The following is a 19738-nucleotide window of genomic DNA, read 5'->3' as shown; positions in this document are numbered from 1 at the left end:
GAGGACTGTAGGGGAAATTGCTGTAATCCTTGGGTTGCTGGTTCAAATCCGTCTCGAAGGATTGTACTTTTTCTTGTGGCTTACGCCAACTTTTTGACAGCAGTGTACCATGACATGTGCTTGACAAAAAATATCTTTCCCTGAGAGAAGAAATGTTCACTTGTTGACCTTTGATAGGAATGTTGGTATAGCAGCAGAGAGTTCTCGAGATTGCAACAGTCCTTAGGTCGCTGACTCAGAAGAGTATAACTTTTTCTGCAGTTGTGCCAAGTTTTTGACTTATGCCTAGTGTTTCCCCAAAAGCAAGTCATTCCCTGAGCGGGAATCAAACCCAGGCAGCGGTGGTAAAATAACCGAATCCTAACCACTAGACCAACAGGGAGAGAGATAAATGCATTTTGCAGTGAGGTGGCTAAACAGCGATTTTATTCCTCTGCTCACTTTTTCTCTAATCCCAAACGCAACTACTTGCAATCTAAGGGGATGCAGCTCAGAGGAATAGAGCATTAGTTGAACGTAAGAAGACCTGGGGGCAATCGTCAGCAGCTCCAAGAAACCGTCAAACTCAGCAGATTAATTTCTTAAAGGGAACATATGCTTCTGCCAAACCTCTGACTATCTAGGTGATGGCGTTTGACTACATTCTTTATCCTTCGATAGCTCAGTTGGTAGAGTGGAGGTCTGTCGGGGGAATTGCTGTAATCCTTAGGTTGCTGGTTCAAATCTGTCTCGAAGGATTGTACTTTTTCTTGTGGCTTACGCCATCTTTTTGACAGCAGTGTACCATGACATGTGCTTGACAAAAAAATATCTTTCCCTGAGAGAAGAAATGTTCACTTGTTGACCTTTCATAGGAATGTTGGTATAGCAGCAGAGAGTTCTCGAGATTGCAACAGTCCTTAGGTCGCTGACTCAGAAGAGTATAACTTTTTCTGCAGTTGTGCAAGTTTTTGACTTATGCCTAGTGTTTCCCCAAAAGCAAGTCATTCCCTGAGCGGGAATCAAACCCAGGCAGCGGTGGTAAAAGAACCGAATCTTAACCACTAGACCAACAGGGAGAGAGAAAAATACATTTCGCAAGCTAGGGGGCTAAACAGCGATTTTATTCCTCGGCTCACTTTTTGTCTATTCCCAAATGCAACTGCTTGCAATCTAAGGGGATGTAGCTCAGAGGAATAGAGCATTAGTTGAACGTAAGAAGACCTGGGGGCAATCGTCAGCAGCTCCAAGAAACCGTCAAACTCAGCAGATTAATTTCTTAAAGGGAACATATGCTTCTGCCAAACCTCTGACTATCTAGGTGATGGCGTTTGACTACATTCTTTATCCTTCGATAGCTCAGTTGGTAGAGTGGAGGATGGTAGGGGAAATTGCTGTAATCCTTATGTTGCTGGTTCAAATCCGTCTCGAAGGATTGTACTTTTTCTTGTGGCTTACGCCAACTTTTTGACAGCAGTGTACCATGACATGTGCTTGACAAAAAAATATCTTTCCCTGAGAGAAGAAATGTTCACTTGTTGACCTTTGATAGGAATGTTGGTATAGCAGCAGAGAGTTCTCGAGATTGCAACAGTCCTTAGGTCGCTGACTCAGAAGAGTATAACTTTTTCTGCAGTTGTGCAAGTTTTTGACTTATGCCTAGTGTTTCCCCAAAAGCAAGTCATTCCCTGAGCGGGAATCAAACCCAGGCAGCGGTGGTAAAAGAACCGAATCCTAACCACTAGACCAACAGGGAGAGAGAAAAATACATTTCGCAAGCTAGGGGGCTAAACAGCGATTTTATTCCTCGGCTCACTTTTTGTCTATTCCCAAATGCAACTGCTTGCAATCTAAGGGGATGTAGCTCAGAGGAATAGAGCATTAGTTGAACGTACGAAGACCTGGGGGCAATCCTCAGCAGCTCCAAGAAACCACCAAACTCAGCAGATTAATTTCTAAAAGGGAACATATGCTTCTGCCAAACCTCTGACCATCTAGGTGATGGCGTTTGACTAGATTTTTTATCCTTTGATAGCTCAGTTGGTAGAGCGGAGGACTGTAGGTGAAATTGCTGTAATCCTTAGGTCGCTGGTTCAAATCCGGCTCGAAGGATTGTACTTTTTCTTGTGGCTTACGCCAACTTTTTGACAGCAGTGTACCATGACATGTGCTTGACAAAAAAATATCTTTCCCTGAGAGAAGAAATCTTCACTTGTTGACCTTTGATAGGAATGTTGGTAGAGCAGCAGAGAGTTCTCGAGATTGCAACAGTCCTTAGGTCGCTGACTCAGAAGAGTATAACTTTTTATGCAGTTGTGCCAAGTTTTTGACTTATGCCTAGTGTTTCCCCAAAAGCAAGTCATTCCCTGAGCGGGAATCAAACCCAGGCCTCGGTGGTAAAAGAAATGAATCCTAACCACTAGACCAACAGGGAGAGAGAAAAATGCATTTTGCAGTGAGGTGGCTAAACAGCGATTTTATTCCTCTGCTCACTTTTTCTCTAATCCCAAACGCAACTACTTGCAATCTAAGGGGATGTAGCTCAGAGGAATAGAGCATTAGTTGAACGTAAGAAGACCTGGGGGCAATCGTCAGCAGCTCCAAGAAACCGTCAAACTCAGCAGATTAATTTCTTAAAGGGAACATATGCTTCTGCCAAACCTCTGACTATCTAGGTGATGGCGTTTGACTACATTCTTTATCCTTCGATAGCTCAGTTGGTAGAGCGGAGGACTGTAGGGGAAATTGCTGTAATCCTTAGGTCGCTGGTTCAAATCCGGCTCGAAGGATTGTACTTTTTCTTGTGGCTTACGCCAACTTTTTGACAGTAGTGTACCAAGAAATGTGCTCGACAAAAAAATATCTTTCCCTGAGAGAAGAAATGTTCACTTGTTGACCTTTGATAGGAATGTTGGTATAGCAGCAGAGAGTTCTCGAGATTGCAACAGTCCTTAGGTCGCTGACTCAGAAGAGTATAACTTTTTCTGCAGTTGTGCCAAGTTTTTTACTTATGCCTAGTGTTTCCCCAAAAGCAAGTCATTCCCTGAGCGGGAATCAAACCCAGGCAGCGGTGGTAAAAGAACCGAATCCTAACCACTAGACCAACAGGGAGAGAGAAAAATACATTTCGCAAGCTAGGGGGCTAAACAGCGATTTTATTCCTCGGCTCACTTTTTGTCTATTCCCAAATGCAACTGCTTGCAATCTAAGGGGATGTAGCTCAGAGGAATAGAGCATTAGTTGAACGTACGAAGACCTCTGGGCAATCCTCAGCAGCTCCAAGAAACCACCAAACTCAGCAGATTAATTTCTAAAAGGGAACATATGCTTCTGCCAAACCTCTGACCATCTAGGTGATGGCATTTGACTACATTTTTTATCCTTCGATAGCTCAGTTGGTAGAGCGGAGGACTGTAGGTGAAATTGCTGTAATCCTTGGGTCGCTGGTTCAAATCCGGCTCGAAGGATTGTACTTTTTTCTTGTGGCTTACGCCAACTTTTTGACAGCAGTGTACCATGACATGTGCTCGACAAAAAAATATCTTTCCCTGAGAGAAGAAATGTTAACTTGTTGACCTTTGATAGGAATGTTGGTATAGCAGCAGAGAGTTCTCGAGATTGCAACAGTCCTTAGGTCGCTGACTCAGAAGAGTATAACTTTTTATGCAGTTGTGCCAAGTTTTTGACTTATGCCTAGTGTTTCCCCAAAAGCAAGTCATTCCCTGAGCGGGAATCAAACCCAGGCCTCGGTGGTAAAAGAAATGAATCCTAACCACTAGACCAACAGGGAGAGAGAAAAATGCATTTTGCAGTGAGGTGGCTAAACAGCGATTTTATTCCTCTGCTCACTTTTTCTCTAATCCCAAACGCAACTACTTGCAATCTAAGGGGATGTAGCTCAGAGGAATAGAGCATTAGTTGAACGTAAGAAGACTTGGGGGCAATCGTCAGCAGCTCCAAGAAACCGACAAACTCAGCAGATTAATTTCTTAAAGGGAACATATGCTTCTGCCAAACCTCTGACTATCTAGGTGATGGCGTTTGACTACATTCTTTATCCTTCGATAGCTCAGTTGGTAGAGCGGAGGACTGTAGGGGAACTTGCTGTAATCCTTAGGTCGCTGGTTCAAATCCGTCTCGAAGGATTGTACTTTTCCTTGTGGCTTATGCCAACTTTTTGACAGTAGTGTACCATGAAATGTGCTCGACAAAAAAATATCTTTCCCTGAGAGAAGAAATCTTCACTTGTTGACCTTTGATAGGAATGTTGGTAGAGCAGCAGAGAGTTCTCGAGATTGCAACAGTCCTTAGGTCGCTGACTCAGAAGAGTATAACCTTTTCTGCAGAAAAATACTTTTTGCAAGCTAGGGGGCTAAACAGCGACGCTTCCGCTTCGCTTCTGTAATCAGCATGACCTGTACAAACTGACAGAAGCATGCCCATGAAATGCCCATGAAATTCTCCTTTTTTATCCCAGTTAAATCTTCATTTCTAAAAATTGAATCGGAAAGCTTCAATCCATCAAACTCTGTGTCACGTGCTGATCTCTCTTCCTCCACAGGAATTTGCATTCATTGATAGAAGCAGTTGTAAAAAAAATTGCATTTCGGATGGCACAGAGACATGCCCATGAAATTCTCCTTTTTTATCCCAGTTAAATCTTCATTTCTAAAAATTGAATCGGAAAGCTTCAATCCATCAAACTCTGTGTCACGTGCTGATCTCTCTTCCTCCACAGGAATTTGCATTCATTGATAGAAGCAGTTGTAAAAAAAAATGCATTTCGGATGGCACAGAGACATGCCCATGAAATTCTCCTTTTTTATCCCAGTTAAATCTTCATTTCTAAAAATTGAATCAGAAAGCTTCAATCCATCAAACTCTCTGTCACGTGCTGATCTCTCTTCCTCCACAGGAATTTGCATTCATCCACCCCAGATGGGACTCAAACCCACAATCCCTGGCGTAGAAGGCCAGTGCCTTATCCATTAGGCCACTGGGGCACTTGCTGAAAATGAAGTGGATAGCAGAGAGTGGTTTCGACCGATCGTACACGTGGCTAAAGTAGACATCACGCTTCCGCTTCGCTTCTGTAATCAGCATGACCTGTACAAACTGACAGAAGCAGTCAAAAAATAATCACGGAGGGCACTGAGACATGCCCATGAAATTAAGGTTTAATATTTCTGTTTCCACTTCATTGCTAAAGCAAACTGAATAGCAGAGGATGGTTTCGATCCATAAATCACTTGGTTAACTGCCCTGCACACTTCCACTTCATCCCTCCACTTTCAGGTACCCCAAAACAATACTTGAACTCACAATAAATGGATTAGGCGGTCAGTGTCTAAAGTCACTGTGGAAATGTGTGATCAGCATGACCTATATGAAGTGATAGAAGCAGTTGTAAAAAAAATTGCATTTCGGAGGGCAACATGCCCATGAAATTCTCCTTTTTTATCCCAGTTAAATCTTCATTTCTAAAAATTGAATCGGAAAGCTTCAATCCATCAAACTCTGTGTCACGTGCTGATCTCTCTTCCTCCACAGGAATTTGCATTCATTGATAGAAGCAGTTGTAAAAAAAATTGCATTTCGGATGGCACAGAGACATGCACATGAAATTCTCCTTTTTTATCCCAGTTAAATCTTCATTTCTAAAAATTGAATCGGAAAGCTTCAATCCATCAAACTCTGTGTCACGTGCTGATCTCTCTTCCTCCACAGGAATTTGCATTCATTGATAGAAGCAGTTGTAAAAAAAAATGCATTTCGGATGGCACAGAGACATGCCCATGAAATTCTCCTTTTTTATCCCAGTTAAATCTTCATTTCTAAAAATTGAATCAGAAAGCTTCAATCCATCAAACTCTCTGTCACGTGCTGATCTCTCTTCCTCCACAGGAATTTGCATTCATCCACCCCAGATGGGACTCAAACCCACAATCCCTGGCGTAGAAGGCCAGTGCCTTATCCATTAGGCCACTGGGGCACTTGCTGAAAATGAAGTGGATAGCAGAGAGTGGTTTCGACCGATCGTACACGTGGCTAAAGTAGACATCACGCTTCCGCTTCGCTTGCAGTCAAAAAATAATCACGGAGGGCACTGAGACATGCCCATGAAATTAAGGTTTAATATTTATGTTTCCACTTCATTGCTAAAGCAAACTGAATAGCAGAGGATGGTTTCGATCCATAAATCACTTGGTTAACTGCCCTGCACACTTCCACTTCATCCCTCCACTTTCAGGTACCCCAAAACAATACTTGAACTCACAATAAATGGATTAGGCGGTCAGTGTCTAAAGTCACTGTGGAAATGTGTGATCAGCATGACCTATATGAAGTGATAGAAGCAGTTGTAAAAAAAATTGCATTTCGGAGGGCAACATGCCCATGAAATTCTCCTTTTTTATCCCAGTTAAATCTTCATTTCTAAAAATTGAATCGGAAAGCTTCAATCCATCAAACTCTGTGTCACGTGCTGATCTCTCTTCCTCCACAGGAATTGGCATTCATTGATAGAAGCAGTTGTAAAAAAAATTGCATTTCGGATGGCACAGAGACATGCCCATGAAATTCTCCTTTTTTATCCCAGTTAAATCTTCATTTCTAAAAATTGAATCAGAAAGCTTCAATCCATCAAACTCTGTGTCACGTGCTGATCTCTCTTCCTACACAGGAATTTGCATTCATCCACCCCAGATGGGACTCGAACCCACAATCCCTGGCTTAGAAGGCCAGTGCCTTATCCATTAGGCCACTGGGGCACTTGTTGAAAATGAAGTGGATAGCAGAGAGTGGTTTCGACCGATCGTACACGTGGCTAAAGTAGACATCACGCTTCCGCTTCGCTTCTGTAATCAGCATGACCTGTACAAACTGACAGAAGCAGTCAAAAAATAATCACGGAGGGCACTGAGACATGCCCATGAAATTAAGGTTTAATATTTCTGTTTCCACTTCATTGCTAAAGCAAACTGAATAGCAGAGGATGGTTTCGATCCATAAATCACTTGGTTAACTGCCCTGCACACTTCCACTTCATCCCTCCACTTTCAGGTACCCCAAAACAATACTTGAACTCACAATAAATGGATTAGGCGGTCAGTGTCTAAAGTCACTGTGGAAATGTGTGATCAGCATGACCTATATGAACTGATAGAAGCAGTTGTAAAAAAAATTGCATTTCGGAGGGCAACATGCCCATGAAATTCTCCTTTTTTATCCCAGTTAAATCTTCATTTCTAAAAATTGAATCGGAAAGCTTCAATCCATCAAACTCTGTGTCACGTGCTGATCTCTCTTCCTCCACAGGAATTTGCATTCATTGATAGAAGCAGTTGTAAAAAAAAATGCATTTCGGATGGCAGCATGCCCATGAAATTCTCCTTTTTTATCCCAGTTATATCTTCATTTCTAAAAACTGAATCGGAAAGCTTCAATCCATCAAACTCTGTGTCACGTGCTGATCTCTCTTCCTCCACAGGAATTTGCATTCATTGATAGAAGCAGTTGTAAAAAAAATTGCATTTCGGAGGGCAACATGCCCATGAAATTCTCCTTTTTTATCCCAGTTAAATCTTCATTTCTAAAAATTGAATCGGAAAGCTTCAATCCATCAAACTCTGTGTCACGTGCTGATCTCTCTTCCTCCACAGGAATTTGCATTCATTGATAGAAGCAGTTGTAAAAAAAAATGCATTTCGGATGGCACAGAGACATGCCCATGAAATTCTCCTTTTTTATCCCAGTTAAATCTTCATTTCTAAAAATTGAATCAGAAAGCTTCAATCCATCAAACTCTCTGTCACGTGCTGATCTCTCTTCCTCCACAGGAATTTGCATTCATCCACCCCAGATGGGACTCAAACCCACAATCCCTGGCGTAGAAGGCCAGTGCCTTATCCATTAGGCCACTGGGGCACTTGCTGAAAATGAAGTGGATAGCAGAGAGTGGTTTCGACCGATCGTACACGTGGCTAAAGTAGACATCACGCTTCCGCTTCGCTTGCAGTCAAAAAATAATCACGGAGGGCACTGAGACATGCCCATGAAATTAAGGTTTAATATTTATGTTTCCACTTCATTGCTAAAGCAAACTGAATAGCAGAGGATGGTTTCGATCCATAAATCACTTGGTTAACTGCCCTGCACACTTCCACTTCATCCCTCCACTTTCAGGTACCCCAAAACAATACTTGAACTCACAATAAATGGATTAGGCGGTCAGTGTCTAAAGTCACTGTGGAAATGTGTGATCAGCATGACCTATATGAAGTGATAGAAGCAGTTGTAAAAAAAATTGCATTTCGGAGGGCAACATGCCCATGAAATTCTCCTTTTTTATCCCAGTTAAATCTTCATTTCTAAAAATTGAATCGGAAAGCTTCAATCCATCAAACTCTGTGTCACGTGCTGATCTCTCTTCCTCCACAGGAATTGGCATTCATTGATAGAAGCAGTTGTAAAAAAAATTGCATTTCGGATGGCACAGAGACATGCCCATGAAATTCTCCTTTTTTATCCCAGTTAAATCTTCATTTCTAAAAATTGAATCAGAAAGCTTCAATCCATCAAACTCTGTGTCACGTGCTGATCTCTCTTCCTACACAGGAATTTGCATTCATCCACCCCAGATGGGACTCGAACCCACAATCCCTGGCTTAGAAGGCCAGTGCCTTATCCATTAGGCCACTGGGGCACTTGTTGAAAATGAAGTGGATAGCAGAGAGTGGTTTCGACCGATCGTACACGTGGCTAAAGTAGACATCACGCTTCCGCTTCGCTTCTGTAATCAGCATGACCTGTACAAACTGACAGAAGCAGTCAAAAAATAATCACGGAGGGCACTGAGACATGCCCATGAAATTAAGGTTTAATATTTCTGTTTCCACTTCATTGCTAAAGCAAACTGAATAGCAGAGGATGGTTTCGATCCATAAATCACTTGGTTAACTGCCCTGCACACTTCCACTTCATCCCTCCACTTTCAGGTACCCCAAAACAATACTTGAACTCACAATAAATGGATTAGGCGGTCAGTGTCTAAAGTCACTGTGGAAATGTGTGATCAGCATGACCTATATGAACTGATAGAAGCAGTTGTAAAAAAAATTGCATTTCGGAGGGCAACATGCCCATGAAATTCTCCTTTTTTATCCCAGTTAAATCTTCATTTCTAAAAATTGAATCGGAAAGCTTCAATCCATCAAACTCTGTGTCACGTGCTGATCTCTCTTCCTCCACAGGAATTTGCATTCATTGATAGAAGCAGTTGTAAAAAAAAATGCATTTCGGATGGCAGCATGCCCATGAAATTCTCCTTTTTTATCCCAGTTATATCTTCATTTCTAAAAACTGAATCGGAAAGCTTCAATCCATCAAACTCTGTGTCACGTGCTGATCTCTCTTCCTCCACAGGAATTTGCATTCATTGATAGAAGCAGTTGTAAAAAAAATTGCATTTCGGAGGGCAACATGCCCATGAAATTCTCCTTTTTTATCCCAGTTAAATCTTCATTTCTAAAAATTGAATCGGAAAGCTTCAATCCATCAAACTCTGTGTCACGTGCTGATCTCTCTTCCTCCACAGGAATTTGCATTCATTGATAGAAGCAGTTGTAAAAAAAATTGCATTTCGGAGGGCAACATGCCCATGAAATTCTCCTTTTTTATCCCAGTTAAATCTTCATTTCTAAAAATTGAATCAGAAAGCTTCAATCCATCAAACTCTGTGTCACGTGCTGATCTCTCTTCCTACACAGGAATTTGGATTCATCCACCCCAGATGGGACTCGAACCCACAATCCCTGGCTTAGAAGGCCAGTGCCTTATCCATTAGGCCACTGGGGCACTTACTGAAAATGAAGTGGATAGCAGAGAGTGGTTTCGACCGATCGTACACGTGGCTAAAGTAGACATCACGCTTCCGCTTCGCTTCTGTAATCAGCATGACCTGTACAAACTGACAGAAGCAGTCAAAAAATAATCACGGAGGGCACTGAGACATGCCCATGAAATTAAGGTTTAATATTTCTGTTTCCACTTCATTGCTAAAGCAAACTGAATAGCAGAGGATGGTTTCGATCCATAAATCACTTGGTTAACTGCCCTGCACACTTCCACTTCATCCCTCCACTTTCAGGTACCCCAAAACAATACTTGAACTCACAATAAATGGATTAGGCAGTCAGTGTCTAAAGTCACTGTGGAAATGTGTGATCAGCATGACCTATATGAAGTGATAGAAGCAGTTGTAAAAAAAATTGCATTTCGGAGGGCAACATGCCCATGAAATTCTCCTTTTTTATCCCAGTTAAATCTTCATTTCTAAAAATTGAATCGGAAAGCTTCAATCCATCAAACTCTGTGTCACGTGCTGATCTCTCTTCCTCCACAGGAATTTGCATTCATTGATAGAAGCAGTTGTAAAAAAAATTGCATTTCGGATGGCACAGAGACATGCACATGAAATTCTCCTTTTTTATCCCAGTTAAATCTTCATTTCTAAAAATTGAATCGGAAAGCTTCAATCCATCAAACTCTGTGTCACGTGCTGATCTCTCTTCCTCCACAGGAATTTGCATTCATTGATAGAAGCAGTTGTAAAAAAAAATGCATTTCGGATGGCACAGAGACATGCCCATGAAATTCTCCTTTTTTATCCCAGTTAAATCTTCATTTCTAAAAATTGAATCAGAAAGCTTCAATCCATCAAACTCTCTGTCACGTGCTGATCTCTCTTCCTCCACAGGAATTTGCATTCATCCACCCCAGATGGGACTCAAACCCACAATCCCTGGCGTAGAAGGCCAGTGCCTTATCCATTAGGCCACTGGGGCACTTGCTGAAAATGAAGTGGATAGCAGAGAGTGGTTTCGACCGATCGTACACGTGGCTAAAGTAGACATCACGCTTCCGCTTCGCTTGCAGTCAAAAAATAATCACGGAGGGCACTGAGACATGCCCATGAAATTAAGGTTTAATATTTATGTTTCCACTTCATTGCTAAAGCAAACTGAATAGCAGAGGATGGTTTCGATCCATAAATCACTTGGTTAACTGCCCTGCACACTTCCACTTCATCCCTCCACTTTCAGGTACCCCAAAACAATACTTGAACTCACAATAAATGGATTAGGCGGTCAGTGTCTAAAGTCACTGTGGAAATGTGTGATCAGCATGACCTATATGAAGTGATAGAAGCAGTTGTAAAAAAAATTGCATTTCGGAGGGCAACATGCCCATGAAATTCTCCTTTTTTATCCCAGTTAAATCTTCATTTCTAAAAATTGAATCGGAAAGCTTCAATCCATCAAACTCTGTGTCACGTGCTGATCTCTCTTCCTCCACAGGAATTGGCATTCATTGATAGAAGCAGTTGTAAAAAAAATTGCATTTCGGATGGCACAGAGACATGCCCATGAAATTCTCCTTTTTTATCCCAGTTAAATCTTCATTTCTAAAAATTGAATCAGAAAGCTTCAATCCATCAAACTCTGTGTCACGTGCTGATCTCTCTTCCTACACAGGAATTTGCATTCATCCACCCCAGATGGGACTCGAACCCACAATCCCTGGCTTAGAAGGCCAGTGCCTTATCCATTAGGCCACTGGGGCACTTGTTGAAAATGAAGTGGATAGCAGAGAGTGGTTTCGACCGATCGTACACGTGGCTAAAGTAGACATCACGCTTCCGCTTCGCTTCTGTAATCAGCATGACCTGTACAAACTGACAGAAGCAGTCAAAAAATAATCACGGAGGGCACTGAGACATGCCCATGAAATTAAGGTTTAATATTTCTGTTTCCACTTCATTGCTAAAGCAAACTGAATAGCAGAGGATGGTTTCGATCCATAAATCACTTGGTTAACTGCCCTGCACACTTCCACTTCATCCCTCCACTTTCAGGTACCCCAAAACAATACTTGAACTCACAATAAATGGATTAGGCGGTCAGTGTCTAAAGTCACTGTGGAAATGTGTGATCAGCATGACCTATATGAACTGATAGAAGCAGTTGTAAAAAAAATTGCATTTCGGAGGGCAACATGCCCATGAAATTCTCCTTTTTTATCCCAGTTAAATCTTCATTTCTAAAAATTGAATCGGAAAGCTTCAATCCATCAAACTCTGTGTCACGTGCTGATCTCTCTTCCTCCACAGGAATTTGCATTCATTGATAGAAGCAGTTGTAAAAAAAAATGCATTTCGGATGGCAGCATGCCCATGAAATTCTCCTTTTTTATCCCAGTTATATCTTCATTTCTAAAAACTGAATCGGAAAGCTTCAATCCATCAAACTCTGTGTCACGTGCTGATCTCTCTTCCTCCACAGGAATTTGCATTCATTGATAGAAGCAGTTGTAAAAAAAATTGCATTTCGGAGGGCAACATGCCCATGAAATTCTCCTTTTTTATCCCAGTTAAATCTTCATTTCTAAAAATTGAATCGGAAAGCTTCAATCCATCAAACTCTGTGTCACGTGCTGATCTCTCTTCCTCCACAGGAATTTGCATTCATTGATAGAAGCAGTTGTAAAAAAAATTGCATTTCGGAGGGCAACATGCCCATGAAATTCTCCTTTTTTATCCCAGTTAAATCTTCATTTCTAAAAATTGAATCAGAAAGCTTCAATCCATCAAACTCTGTGTCACGTGCTGATCTCTCTTCCTACACAGGAATTTGGATTCATCCACCCCAGATGGGACTCGAACCCATAATCCCTGGCTTAGAAGGCCAGTGCCTTATCCATTAGGCCACTGGGGCACTTGCTGAAAATGAAGTGGATAGCAGAGAGTGGTTTCGACCGATCGTACACGTGGCTAAAGTAGACATCACGCTTCCGCTTCGCTTCTGTAATCAGCATGACCTGTACAAACTGACAGAAGCAGTCAAAAAATAATCACGGAGGGCACTGAGACATGCCCATGAAATTAAGGTTTAATATTTCTGTTTCCACTTCATTGCTAAAGCAAACTGAATAGCAGAGGATGGTTTCGATCCATAAATCACTTGGTTAACTGCCCTGCACACTTCCACTTCATCCCTCCACTTTCAGGTACCCCAAAACAATACTTGAACTCACAATAAATGGATTAGGCAGTCAGTGTCTAAAGTCACTGTGGAAATGTGTGATCAGCATGACCTATATGAAGTGATAGAAGCAGTTGTAAAAAAAATTGCATTTCGGAGGGCAACATGCCCATGAAATTCTCCTTTTTTATCCCAGTTAAATCTTCATTTCTAAAAATTGAATCGGAAAGCTTCAATCCATCAAACTCTGTGTCACGTGCTGATCTCTCTTCCTCCACAGGAATTTGCATTCATTGATAGAAGCAGTTGTAAAAAAAATTGCATTTCGGATGGCACAGAGACATGCCCATGAAATTCTCCTTTTTTATCCCAGTTAAATCTTCATTTCTAAAAATTGAATCAGAAAGCTTCAATCCATCAAACTCTGTGTCACGTGCTGATCTCTCTTCCTACACAGGAATTTGCATTCATCCACCCCAGATGGGACTCGAACCCACAATCCCTGGCTTAGAAGGCCAGTGCCTTATCCATTAGGCCACTGGGGCACTTGTTGAAAATGAAGTGGATAGCAGAGAGTGGTTTCGACCGATCGTACACGTGGCTAAAGTAGACATCACGCTTCCGCTTCGCTTCTGTAATCAGCATGACCTGTACAAACTGACAGAAGCAGTCAAAAAATAATCACGGAGGGCACTGAGACATGCCCATGAAATTAAGGTTTAATATTTCTGTTTCCACTTCATTGCTAAAGCAAACTGAATAGCAGAGGATGGTTTCGATCCATAAATCACTTGGTTAACTGCCCTGCACACTTCCACTTCATCCCTCCACTTTCAGGTACCCCAAAACAATACTTGAACTCACAATAAATGGATTAGGCGGTCAGTGTCTAAAGTCACTGTGGAAATGTGTGATCAGCATGACCTATATGAACTGATAGAAGCAGTTGTAAAAAAAATTGCATTTCGGAGGGCAACATGCCCATGAAATTCTCCTTTTTTATCCCAGTTAAATCTTCATTTCTAAAAATTGAATCGGAAAGCTTCAATCCATCAAACTCTGTGTCACGTGCTGATCTCTCTTCCTCCACAGGAATTTGCATTCATTGATAGAAGCAGTTGTAAAAAAAATTGCATTTCGGATGGCACAGAGACATGCCCATGAAATTCTCCTTTTTTATCCCAGTTAAATCTTCATTTCTAAAAATTGAATCAGAAAGCTTCAATCCATCAAACTCTGTGTCACGTGCTGATCTCTCTTCCTACACAGGAATTTGCATTCATCCACCCCAGATGGGACTCGAACCCACAATCCCTGGCTTAGAAGGCCAGTGCCTTATCCATTAGGCCACTGGGGCAATTGCTGAAAATGAAGTGGATGGCAGAGAGTGGTTTCGACCGATCGTACACGTGGCTAAAGTAGACATCACGCTTCCGCTTCGCTTCTGTAATCAGCATGACCTGTACAAACTGACAGAAGCAGTCAAAAAATAATCACGGAGGGCACTGAGACATGCCCATGAAATTAAGGTTTAATATTTCTGTTTCCACTTCATTGCTAAAGCAAACTGAATAGCAGAGGATGGTTTCGATCCATAAATCACTTGGTTAACTGCCCTGCACACTTCCACTTCATCCCTCCACTTTCAGGTACCCCAAAACAATACTTGAACTCACAATAAATGGATTAGGCAGTCAGTGTCTAAAGTCACTGTGGAAATGTGTGATCAGCATTACCTATATGAAGTGATAGAAGCAGTTGTAAAAAAAATTGCATTTCGGAGGGCAACATGCCCATGAAATTCTCCTTTTTTATCCCAGTTAAATCTTCATTTCTAAAAATTGAATCGGAAAGCTTCAATCCATCAAACTCTGTGTCACGTGCTGATCTCTCTTCCTCCACAGGAATTTGCATTCATTGATAGAAGCAGTTGTAAAAAAAATTGCATTTCGGAGGGCAACATGCCCATGAAATTCTCCTTTTTTATCCCAGTTAAATCTTCATTTCTAAAAATTGAATCAGAAAGCTTCAATCCATCAAACTCTGTGTCACGTGCTGATCTCTCTTCCTACACAGGAATTTGGATTCATCCACCCCAGATGGGACTCGAACCCACAATCCCTGGCTTAGAAGGCCAGTGCCTTATCCATTAGGCCACTGGGGCACTTGCTGAAAATGAAGTGGATAGCAGAGAGTGGTTTCGACCGATCGTACACGTGGCTAAAGTAGACATCACGCTTCCGCTTCGCTTCTGTAATCAGCATGACCTGTACAAACTGACAGAAGCAGTCAAAAAATAATCACGGAGGGCACTGAGACATGCCCATGAAATTAAGGTTTAATATTTCTGTTTCCACTTCATTGCTAAAGCAAACTGAATAGCAGAGGATGGTTTCGATCCATAAATCACTTGGTTAACTGCCCTGCACACTTCCACTTCATCCCTCCACTTTCAGGTACCCCAAAACAATACTTGAACTCACAATAAATGGATTAGGCGGTCAGTGTCTAAAGTCACTGTGGAAATGTGTGATCAGCATGACCTATATGAAGTGATAGAAGCAGTTGTAAAAAAAATTGCATTTCGGAGGGCAACATGCCCATGAAATTCTCCTTTTTTATCCCAGTTAAATCTTCATTTCTAAAAATTGAATCGGAAAGCTTCAATCCATCAAACTCTGTGTCACGTGCTGATCTCTCTTCCTCCACAGGAATTTGCATTCATTGATAGAAGCAGTGGTTTCGACCGATCGTACACGTGGCTAAAGTAGACATCACGCTTCCGCTTCGCTTCTGTAATCAGCATGACCTGTACAAACTGACAGAAGCAGTCAAAAAATAATCACGGAGGGCACTGAGACATGCCCATGAAATTAAGGTTTAATATTTCTGTTTCCACTTCATTGCTAAAGCAAACTGAATAGCAGAGGATGGTTTCGATCCATAAATCACTTGGTTAACTGCCCTGCACACTTCCACTTCATCCCTCCACTTTCAGGTACCCCAAAACAATACTTGAACTCACAATAAATGGATTAGGCGGTCAGTGTCTAAAGTCACTGTGGAAATGTGTGATCAGCATGACCTATATGAACTGATAGAAGCAGTTGTAAAAAAAATTGCATTTCGGAGGGCAACATGCCCATGAAATTCTCCTTTTTTATCCCAGTTAAATCTTCATTTCTAAAAATTGAATCGGAAAGCTTCAATCCATCAAACTCTGTGTCACGTGCTGATCTCTCTTCCTCCACAGGAATTTGCATTCATTGATAGAAGCAGTTGTAAAAAAAAATGCATTTCGGATGGCACAGAGACATGCCCATGAAATTCTCCTTTTTTATCCCAGTTAAATCTTCATTTCTAAAAATTGAATCAGAAAGCTTCAATCCATCAAACTCTGTGTCACGTGCTGATCTCTCTTCCTACACAGGAATTTGCATTCATCCACCCCAGATGGGACTCGAACCCACAATCCCTGGCTTAGAAGGCCAGTGCCTTATCCATTAGGCCACTGGGGCACTTGCTGAAAATGAAGTGGATAGCAGAGAGTGTTTTCGACCGATCGTACACGTGGCTAAAGTAGACATCACGCTTCCGCTTCGCTTCTGTAATCAGCATGACCTGTACAAACTGACAGAAGCAGTCAAAAAATAATCACGGAGGGCACTGAGACATGCCCATGAAATTAAGGTTTAATATTTCTGTTTCCACTTCATTGCTAAAGCAAACTGAATAGCAGAGGATGGTTTCGATCCATAAATCACTTGGTTAACTGCCCTGCACACTTCCACTTCATCCCTCCACTTTCAGGTACCCCAAAACAATACTTGAACTCACAATAAATGGATTAGGCAGTCAGTGTCTAAAGTCACTGTGGAAATGTGTGATCAGCATGACCTATATGAAGTGATAGAAGCAGTTGTAAAAAAAATTGCATTTCGGAGGGCAACATGCCCATGAAATTCTCCTTTTTTATCCCAGTTAAATCTTCATTTCTAAAAATTGAATCGGAAAGCTTCAATCCATCAAACTCTGTGTCACGTGCTGATCTCTCTTCCTCCACAGGAATTTGCATTCATTGATAGAAGCAGTTGTAAAAAAAATTGCATTTCGGAGGGCAACATGCCCATGAAATTCTCCTTTTTTATCCCAGTTAAATCTTCATTTCTAAAAATTGAATCGGAAAGCTTCAATCCATCAAACTCTGTGTCACGTGCTGATCTCTCTTCCTCCACAGGAATTTGCATTCATTGATAGAAGCAGTTGTAAAAAAAATTGCATTTCGGAGGGCAACATGCCCATGAAATTCTCCTTTTTTATCCCAGTTAAATCTTCATTTCTAAAATTTGAATAAGAAAGTTTCAATCCATCAAACTCTGTGTCACGTGCTGATCTCTCTTCCTACACAGGAATTTGCATTCATCCACCCCAGATGGGACTCGAACCCACAATCCCTGGCTTAGAAGGCCAGTGCCTTATCCATTAGGCCACTGGGGTACTTGCTGAAAATGAAGTGGATAGCAGAGAGTGGTTTCGACCGATCGTACACGTGGCTAAAGTAGACATCACGCTTCCGCTTCGCTTCTGTAATCAGCATGACCTGTACAAACTGACAGAAGCAGTCAAAAAATAATCACGGAGGGCACTGAGACATGCCCATGAAATTAAGGTTTAATATTTCTGTTTCCACTTCATTGCTAAAGCAAACTGAATAGCAGAGGATGGTTTCGATCCATAAATCACTTGGTTAACTGCCCTGCACACTTCCACTTCATCCCTCCACTTTCAGGTACCCCAAAACAATACTTGAACTCACAATAAATGGATTAGGCAGTCAGTGTCTAAAGTCACTGTGGAAATGTGTGATCAGCATGACCTATATGAAGTGATAGAAGCAGTTGTAAAAAAAATTGCATTTCGGAGGGCAACATGCCCATGAAATTCTCCTTTTTTATCCCAGTTAAATCTTCATTTCTAAAAATTGAATCGGAAAGCTTCAATCCATCAAACTCTGTGTCACGTGCTGCTCTCTCTTCCTCCACAGGAATTTGCATTCATTGATAGAAGCAGTTGTAAAAAAAATTGCATTTCGGATGGCACAGAGACATGCCCATGAAATTCTCCTTTTTTATCCCAGTTAAATCTTCATTTCTAAAAATTGAATCAGAAAGCTTCAATCCATCAAACTCTCTGTCACGTGCTGATCTCTCTTCCTCCACAGGAATTTGCATTCATCCACCCCAGATGGGACTCAAACCCACAATCCCTGGCTTAGAAGGCCAGTGCCTTATCCATTAGGCCACAGGGGCACTTGCTGAAAATGAAGTGGATAGCAGAGAGTGGTTTCGACCGATCGTACACGTGGCTAAAGTAGACATCACGCTTCCGCTTCGCTTCTGTAATCAGCATGACCTGTACAAACTGACAGAAGCAGTCAAAAAATAATCACGGAGGGCACTGAGACATGCCCATGAAATTAAGGTTTAATATTTCTGTTTCCACTTCATTGCTAAAGCAAACTGAATAGCAGAGGATGGTTTCGATCCATAAATCACTTGGTTAACTGCCCTGCACACTTCCACTTCATCCCTCCACTTTCAGGTACCCCAAAACAATACTTGAACTCACAATAAATGGATTAGGCAGTCAGTGTCTAAAGTCACTGTGGAAATGTGTGATCAGCATGACCTATATGAAGTGATAGAAGCAGTTGTAAAAAAAATTGCATTTCGGAGGGCAACATGCCCATGAAATTCTCCTTTTTTATCCCAGTTAAATCTTCATTTCTAAAAATTGAATCGGAAAGCTTCAATCCATCAAACTCTGTGTCACGTGCTGATCTCTCTTCCTCCACAGGAATTTGCATTCATTGATAGAAGCAGTTGTAAAAAAAATTGCATTTCGGATGGCACAGAGACATGCCCATGAAATTCTCCTTTTTTATCCCAGTTAAATCTTCATTTCTAAAAATTGAATCAGAAAGCTTCAATCCATCAAACTCTGTGTCACGTGCTGATCTCTCTTCCTACACAGGAATTTGCATTCATCCACCCCAGATTGGACTCGAACCCACAATCCCTGGCTTAGAAGGCCAGTGCCTTATCCATTAGGCCACTGGGGCACTTGCTGAAAATGAAGTGGATAGCAGAGAGTGGTTTCGACCGATCGTACACGTGGCTAAAGTAGACATCACGCTTCCGCTTCGCTTCTGTAATCAGCATGACCTGTACAAACTGACAGAAGCAGTCAAAAAATAATCACGGAGGGCACTGAGACATGCCCATGAAATTAAGGTTTAATATTTCTGTTTCCACTTCATTGCTAAAGCAAACTGAATAGCAGAGGATGGTTTCGATCCATAAATCACTTGGTTAACTGCCCTGCACACTTCCACTTCATCCCTCCACTTTCAGGTACCCCAAAACAATACTTGAACTCACAATAAATGGATTAGGCAGTCAGTGTCTAAAGTCACTGTGGAAATGTGTGATCAGCATGACCTATATGAAGTGATAGAAGCAGTTGTAAAAAAAATTGCATTTCGGAGGGCAACATGCCCATGAAATTCTCCTTTTTTATCCCAGTTAAATCTTCATTTCTAAAAATTGAATCGGAAAGCTTCAATCCATCAAACTCTGTGTCACGTGCTGATCTCTCTTCCTCCACAGGAATTTGCATTCATTGATAGAAGCAGTTGTAAAAAAAATTGCATTTCGGAG

The 19738-nt window shown here is 41.5% G+C and overlaps 19 non-coding genes across 19 annotated transcripts; 3 read left to right on the top strand and 16 right to left on the bottom strand.

Moving 5' to 3' along the window:
• Positions 1-2004: 2004 nt before the first annotated feature.
• On the top strand, positions 2005-2091 carry trnay-gua (transfer RNA tyrosine (anticodon GUA)). The gene is given in 2 exon segments: positions 2005-2041; positions 2056-2091. It is a non-coding gene; the product is annotated as a tRNA-Tyr (tRNA).
• A 590-nt stretch (positions 2092-2681) lies between these two features.
• On the top strand, positions 2682-2768 carry trnay-gua (transfer RNA tyrosine (anticodon GUA)). The gene is given in 2 exon segments: positions 2682-2718; positions 2733-2768. It is a non-coding gene; the product is annotated as a tRNA-Tyr (tRNA).
• A 591-nt stretch (positions 2769-3359) lies between these two features.
• Positions 3360-3446, top strand: trnay-gua (transfer RNA tyrosine (anticodon GUA)). Its single transcript is given in 2 exon segments — positions 3360-3396; positions 3411-3446. It is a non-coding gene; the product is annotated as a tRNA-Tyr (tRNA).
• A 1463-nt stretch (positions 3447-4909) lies between these two features.
• Positions 4910-4982, bottom strand: trnar-ucu (transfer RNA arginine (anticodon UCU)). Its single transcript has one exon. It is a non-coding gene; the product is annotated as a tRNA-Arg (tRNA).
• Positions 4983-5898: 916 nt separating this feature from the next.
• Positions 5899-5971, bottom strand: trnar-ucu (transfer RNA arginine (anticodon UCU)). Its single transcript has one exon. It is a non-coding gene; the product is annotated as a tRNA-Arg (tRNA).
• A 705-nt stretch (positions 5972-6676) lies between these two features.
• On the bottom strand, positions 6677-6749 carry trnar-ucu (transfer RNA arginine (anticodon UCU)). Its single transcript has one exon. It is a non-coding gene; the product is annotated as a tRNA-Arg (tRNA).
• A 1083-nt stretch (positions 6750-7832) lies between these two features.
• Positions 7833-7905, bottom strand: trnar-ucu (transfer RNA arginine (anticodon UCU)). The gene has a single exon. It is a non-coding gene; the product is annotated as a tRNA-Arg (tRNA).
• Positions 7906-8610: 705 nt separating this feature from the next.
• trnar-ucu (transfer RNA arginine (anticodon UCU)) lies at positions 8611-8683 on the bottom strand. The gene has a single exon. It is a non-coding gene; the product is annotated as a tRNA-Arg (tRNA).
• A 1078-nt stretch (positions 8684-9761) lies between these two features.
• On the bottom strand, positions 9762-9834 carry trnar-ucu (transfer RNA arginine (anticodon UCU)). The gene has a single exon. It is a non-coding gene; the product is annotated as a tRNA-Arg (tRNA).
• Positions 9835-10750: 916 nt separating this feature from the next.
• Positions 10751-10823, bottom strand: trnar-ucu (transfer RNA arginine (anticodon UCU)). Its single transcript has one exon. It is a non-coding gene; the product is annotated as a tRNA-Arg (tRNA).
• A 705-nt stretch (positions 10824-11528) lies between these two features.
• trnar-ucu (transfer RNA arginine (anticodon UCU)) lies at positions 11529-11601 on the bottom strand. The gene has a single exon. It is a non-coding gene; the product is annotated as a tRNA-Arg (tRNA).
• Positions 11602-12679: 1078 nt separating this feature from the next.
• trnar-ucu (transfer RNA arginine (anticodon UCU)) lies at positions 12680-12752 on the bottom strand. Its single transcript has one exon. It is a non-coding gene; the product is annotated as a tRNA-Arg (tRNA).
• A 739-nt stretch (positions 12753-13491) lies between these two features.
• On the bottom strand, positions 13492-13564 carry trnar-ucu (transfer RNA arginine (anticodon UCU)). Its single transcript has one exon. It is a non-coding gene; the product is annotated as a tRNA-Arg (tRNA).
• Positions 13565-14303: 739 nt separating this feature from the next.
• On the bottom strand, positions 14304-14376 carry trnar-ucu (transfer RNA arginine (anticodon UCU)). The gene has a single exon. It is a non-coding gene; the product is annotated as a tRNA-Arg (tRNA).
• A 734-nt stretch (positions 14377-15110) lies between these two features.
• trnar-ucu (transfer RNA arginine (anticodon UCU)) lies at positions 15111-15183 on the bottom strand. The gene has a single exon. It is a non-coding gene; the product is annotated as a tRNA-Arg (tRNA).
• A 1281-nt stretch (positions 15184-16464) lies between these two features.
• On the bottom strand, positions 16465-16537 carry trnar-ucu (transfer RNA arginine (anticodon UCU)). The gene has a single exon. It is a non-coding gene; the product is annotated as a tRNA-Arg (tRNA).
• A 906-nt stretch (positions 16538-17443) lies between these two features.
• trnar-ucu (transfer RNA arginine (anticodon UCU)) lies at positions 17444-17516 on the bottom strand. Its single transcript has one exon. It is a non-coding gene; the product is annotated as a tRNA-Arg (tRNA).
• Positions 17517-18255: 739 nt separating this feature from the next.
• trnar-ucu (transfer RNA arginine (anticodon UCU)) lies at positions 18256-18328 on the bottom strand. The gene has a single exon. It is a non-coding gene; the product is annotated as a tRNA-Arg (tRNA).
• A 739-nt stretch (positions 18329-19067) lies between these two features.
• trnar-ucu (transfer RNA arginine (anticodon UCU)) lies at positions 19068-19140 on the bottom strand. The gene has a single exon. It is a non-coding gene; the product is annotated as a tRNA-Arg (tRNA).
• Positions 19141-19738: the final 598 nt, after the last annotated feature.

Source organism: Oncorhynchus mykiss, chromosome 21, assembly GCF_057628025.1.
Source record: "Oncorhynchus mykiss isolate SJ-2025 chromosome 21, ASM5762802v1, whole genome shotgun sequence".
NCBI lineage: Eukaryota > Metazoa > Chordata > Actinopteri > Salmoniformes > Salmonidae > Oncorhynchus > Oncorhynchus mykiss.
Note: the sequence above shows the minus strand (reverse complement) of the source record. Positions and strands in the feature narration are given on the sequence as shown.